This window comes from Apium graveolens, unplaced genomic scaffold (assembly GCF_009905375.1).
Source record: "Apium graveolens cultivar Ventura unplaced genomic scaffold, ASM990537v1 ctg7274, whole genome shotgun sequence".
Lineage (NCBI taxonomy): Eukaryota > Viridiplantae > Streptophyta > Magnoliopsida > Apiales > Apiaceae > Apium > Apium graveolens.
In genome coordinates this window covers 73,446-79,217 of record NW_027420189.1, presented here as the reverse complement: position 1 = coordinate 79,217, position 5,772 = coordinate 73,446, and the positions used below count along the sequence as shown (strand labels likewise).

Here is a 5,772-nt window from a genome sequence, read left to right as displayed (position 1 = left end):
GTATTGTCTTCCTGTTCTTCTTAATTATATCAGTTCCCTGACACCTTGTTTCCAGAGCATCCCATATCTCCTTAGCAGTCTTGCAGTTAATTACCCTGTTTGACATTACATTATCAATGGCACTATGCAGTAAGTGTCGTATCTTAGCATCCTTAGCAATTGATGTGATATCTTCAGCAGTATAATCACTCTTTTCCTTTGGTACAGTCTTTTCTGCCTCACCTGCAACTGCAACAGCGAGCTTGGTTGGTTTGTGAGGCCCTTCCTTGATTCTATCAAGATATTCTGGATCTGTAGCTTCCAGAAACATGGTCATCCTCACCTTCCATATGGCATATTCAGATGGTCTCAGTATGGGAACTCTGATGGTTTCATACCGACTTTGGATTTGTGTCTTTGGAGGTTCTTCAGTTTTGGTAGGCTTAGTTGGAGTTTCTGTGTCAGACATGATTGTGTTTGGATCTTTAACTGTATATGTGTTAACAGATAGGCTCTGATACCACTTGTTGGGTCACACACACTGTAGAGGGGGTGAATACAGTGTAAAATACAATTAAATCGAACTTTAATATCTTAAGTAACAGAAAACAAACTTTATTGAAACAATAAACTCTGTTACAGTATGGAACGGTTACCTCTCAGTGATGAACAAATATCACGAGAGCCGCTAGGGTTACAATGAATAATCTTCTCGAATATGATAACACTTATAGTGTAAACCCTATGTCTGTGTTTATATATTACACAGTTACAAGATAATCGCTAATTGATATGGAATATAATTCTGCTTTCTAAAATATATCAATCAGATATCTTTTCTTCCAAGTATTCCATTCTTCACGGAACTCCTTCTTCATGCATATCTCTTCTTATGTTTATCTCGATCTTCTTTCCTTTAATCAGCTACTATCCTTATCTGATTGTCCTTCAGCACTTAAGTTCTGATATCCAACTTCTGATAATTATCTCCTGATAATATAAGTACTGATATCCTTAAGTCCTGGCTTCCAGTATAAGTACTGATTCCCAGTTAAGTACTGATTTGTCATGTTAAGTAAGATCTGAAAACTAAACATAAATCATATTAGCCATGACATTATCAAATATATCTAACACCCTCTTAGTTCGTAGCCACGTTAACTAACTAACATATACTGTATCTTTTCATTGCACCTTACCTGTTCTTTTTTACTTCATTACTCTTCATAAACACTGTGTTCTTGTTTTATCATCATATAATGTTGCATCTTAATTGTCTACACTCTCACATACCTACTGTTCATTTCAGAAGGGCCGACCCTATAAACAAGGTGCGCTCATTTATTAATCATATTAACTAATTTTGCTTGTTATTTTCGCATATATGGATCCTCCAAGAATTTCCAAATTATTTGGGGCGCACCCTGGTGATAAGCCCAAAATGCGGTGCAAAAGAAGGATGCACAAAAAACTCAATAATCTACTCCCATTCCAGTTCCTGTCCCCCAACCAACCCCTGTGCTAAAAAGGAAAGTGGTATATCTAACTAAGGATAGGGAGTGCCAAAAAAGGCTAGGATATATAGCGCGCCTTCTGACACTAGATCCTTGGAACTCAATTACCTTGGCCCTCTGGGATCTGTCTATGTCACAGATGAGGAAGTCAGCAATTGGAAAGCTATGGACTTGGAAGAGTCAACCAAGGCTTCAATCAAAGCTTCTTTCTAATTGATATCTATTCCACCCAAGTTGTGGACAAGTTATTGGAGGAGAAGGCGCATATGAAAAGGCTTCAGGGAGACAATAACATTCTCCAAAACAACCTCAAGGATAAAGATCTTCTTCACTCCAAAGATCTCAAGGCAAAAGACTCTCAAATCTTATTTCTCAAGGATGAGTTGGAAAATAAAGGTTCCCAACTCAAAATTGCCAATGAGACAGTTGACAATCTCCATAATGAGCTTGCTAAAATGAAGCTAAAGGCCGAGTATCTTGAAGAGCGGCAGAAAAGTGGTTGGCTTGATGAAAAAAGAGAGATTACTGAAGAGGTGTTTGCTCGTGGTTTTCACCAATACCGAGTTGGATTCATAGGTACTCCTTTGAAAAGTTTGGGGAAGAAACTGTTGTTGAGATTCTCGAGTTCAAGAAATAGTATGCTGATGAAATCAAAGAGAGGAGAATTGAACTTCGCTTGGAGGAGGAAGATGAGGGTACGCCCATAAATGATGATATTCAAAACAAGGACGCGCCTGATGTCGACCCTTATATTCCCCTTCAAGTAATTCCTCCTAGTGGAGATACTCAAGACATGCCCTGAGATTGCTTTTCTTTAATCTTATCGGTTAATTGCCTTAATACTTGAGGTGACAGCCCTCTTTTGATGCTGTACAGCTTATAAGACTAAATGTTTTGCTACTTTGCGTACTTTTTATATGCTTGCCATGACAATTGATCTTCTTCAAAACTTGTATCTCTTGTTTATTTCCATAGTAGTTTTAATGGACATATTCCTTCTTAGCATAAAATTTCTAATTTAACAAATAGGTTGGGCGCCTCTACTATCAGGGTGCGCCCTTTGGAGCAATTATGAATCTTTTACTAATCACTTGGATCTTTAAAATTATATAAGTCAATTTTGTTAGAGCGTTTCCATAGATATGTCGCTCCCTAAAGCTTTTGTTTGTCTTTAATTTAAAATATTATATTGTTATGTCCTGTTGATATTTCATATACAAGAGTTAACTTTTCTATTTGTTAGTATTTTTGCAGAACAAAGAATTTTGTAAGTTAACTCATGCCAGGGCGCTTCCACAATCAAGGGGGCACTGTGTACAACAATTTTTATAAGGATATCGAAAATAAGTACCAATGATTTGGTGTGTAAAATTGTTCAAGCGAATAATAGGGCGCGCCTTTTGCCAAAACATGCCTTTTGATATTCCTTGTGCCAGAATCAACTTGTTTACCTATAACTCTGGTTGCAGAATAAAGAATTATTTAAAGTTGATTTTTATCATGGCGCTTCTCCCATTAGGGCGCGCCCTAAATTGTAAATTTTCATCGGGATACTGAAATAATTATATATAGGCGCGCCCTAAGAATCTTAGGACGCGTCCTATTAAGCATGCAGTTGGATAATTTTTTTCTTTAATTTTATTAATAATGCACTCTACTGTAAAAATTACATCCCATGGCTACTATGTTATGCGGGAAAAATATTTCGATTTTTTTTATCTGTCAGCTAGTTTTAAGGTTTGTAGTTACATGTACTACCCTCCTTAGGCTAAGAGGAATTTATTTGCTACTAGTCTATGATAAGTGGATCTTATATCTACTTGGAACGCTTCATTACAGGCTTAAGTTGGTGTTTTGGACTCAAATTGTTGGTATTTTTTATATGTTTTTATGTTATTACATTTCAAGTATTAGTTAAATGAAGAAAGGAGTTTTTCAAGATAATATGCTGAAAAGATCTAAGAATTGGAAGCCTATGCCATTCTCAAGTTGAATAGAATCTCGTTAGCTTCGCGTGGGCAGTTGAATCACCTAATTCTGACGAGCAGAATTCAAGATACGGCCAAAAGAAGAATCAGCAGAAAAATCCAGAAACCTTGCGCCGCCGCCCCCAAAACCAGCGCGCCCGCGCCGACTTTCTGCCAAAAAATCAGCGCGCCCGCGCTTATTTGAGCGCGTCCGCCCCGCTCTTTTTGCCCCAGAAATTCTGTTTTGAGTGGAATTTGATGATTTTAAGAGTCAAGGTCCACTAGGGGCTTATATATATTGATAAAGAGACGTTTTTAACAACAAGGAGCCGAGGGAGAGCAAAAAGAAGACCTAGAGAGCACAAGACGGTTGCGGAGAAGAATATTTTTGTATTCTTCATTATAGTTGTACTTCGGATGCTTGTTTTTGATTTGTCTTTGAACCCTAGTACTCTTATATTGTTTATTATCATGCTTTCATTGGAACCCATGGTGACGATGAGTTCGGTTATGAACTAATCGTTATCATGGGGTTCTAACGGATTTACTTATGGATTTCTATAGTTAATTATTTTGATACCTAAGTATGTGGTGATTGATTGATATCCTAGTATTGGTTGTGCTTATTCGTCTTATGTGCGTAGCTAACATATAAGATAGGTGTTAATCTCTATTGAAGCGGCAGTGAATATAGAGGTTTAGAACTTGCCATGCTAGCATAGATTAATGTATTTATTATGCATGATTCGTAGGTAATTTTAACCATCGTACTTGCCCTATGTAATCACGATAGATAACTTGTTTATTAAACCTTTATGTTGTCAAATTCTACAGATATATAGGGTCTCAACATAATTGGTGTCTATTCAGCTTCTATCTCTTTTGTGGATGTCTGGTAGTAGGGTATTCGTACAACAAAAGTTGCTGTTTACTAGTTTCGTTTTATCTGATTAGTTGCCATCACCATTTCATGCTAAGGTTGAGAACAATGACTTTGAATGAAGTATTTAATGAAGTTAGAATACCATGTTTGCCTCATATAGTTAATTCAATCACTTTTATTCTTAGTTAATTGAATGTTAGTTTAATCTTAATTATAAACATCTCAACTTGTTATTGTCTTAACATTGAGCGATAGCCATACCATTGTTGCATATGTGCATAATCTTAAGTTAACTAAAAAGAGTCTCTGTGGGAACGAACTAGAAAGTATTCTAGATTACTCGTGAACGCGTATACTTGCGTGTAATTTTAGCGCGTGTCGCCCTAACAAGTTTTTGGCGCCGTTGCCGGGGACTCGGTGTTAATTTTTAGTTTATGTGCTTGACATCAGTGGTCATCAAAGTTCACTGACTCAGACTCTCTTACTTACAAGGTTTACTTTTGTCATGTGTTTCAGGTACTCTAGTTATCATTACAATGGGAGAACCACTAGCCAATCCGAAAGCTTTGATGGATTATTCTCAACCGAAGATCAATGACATTCAGTCTAACATTGTCAGACCAGCCATCGCGGCTAATATTTTTGAAATCAAGGCTAGCACGATTCAGATGGTACAGAATTCAGTCCAGTTTGGGGATTCTCCAACGGAAGATCCCAATATGCATATTGGGGATTTTATCGGTATCTGTGACACCTTCAAGTTCAATAATGTTTCTAAAGATGTTGTGAAACTGAGACTGTTTCCATTCTCTCTGAGGGAAAAGGCTAATAGTTGGTTACACTCTCTACCAGTTGGTTCTATCACTACTTGGGAGGAGGATCTTGCTCATAAGTTTCTTACTAAATTCTTCCCTACGGCGAATACATGCACTCAGAAATGCTCTTACTCAATTTGTGCATCAATCGGGAGAAACTCTATGTGAAGCTTGGGAGCACTACAAGGAGATGCTTAGGAAGTGTCCTCATCATGGCATATCTGATTAAATGATCATTAATTATTTTTATAATGGTTTGGGAGCACAGTCTAGACCCATGCTCGATGTAGCATCAGGTGGAGCATTATGGGCAAAGAGCTTTGAGGAAGCTTATAATCTAATTGAACTGATGGTTGCTAATGAATATCAGAATCCAACCCAGAGATTGCCACAGGGTAAGGTAGCAGGAGTTCTTGAAGTGGATACAGTTACGGCTATCACTGCTCAACTAAAGGCGTTGTCTATGAAAATCGATTATTTGGCCAACTATGGAGTTAATCAGATAGCCAGTATTTGTGAGTTGTGTGCTGGTGCGCATGCGACGGAGCATAGCGCTATATCTAGTGAATCAGCTCAGTTTGTAAGCAACTTTCAGAGATCGCAGCAACCAGTTC

At 37.6% G+C, this 5,772-nt stretch overlaps 1 non-coding gene across 1 annotated transcript; it reads right to left on the bottom strand.

The window, feature by feature from the left end:
• Window positions 1-5,270: 5,270 nt before the first annotated feature.
• LOC141703981 (small nucleolar RNA R71) lies at window positions 5,271-5,377 on the bottom strand. Its single transcript, XR_012567774.1, has one exon. It is a non-coding gene; the product is annotated as a small nucleolar RNA R71 (small nucleolar RNA).
• Between the last annotated feature and the right edge of the window lie 395 nt (window positions 5,378-5,772).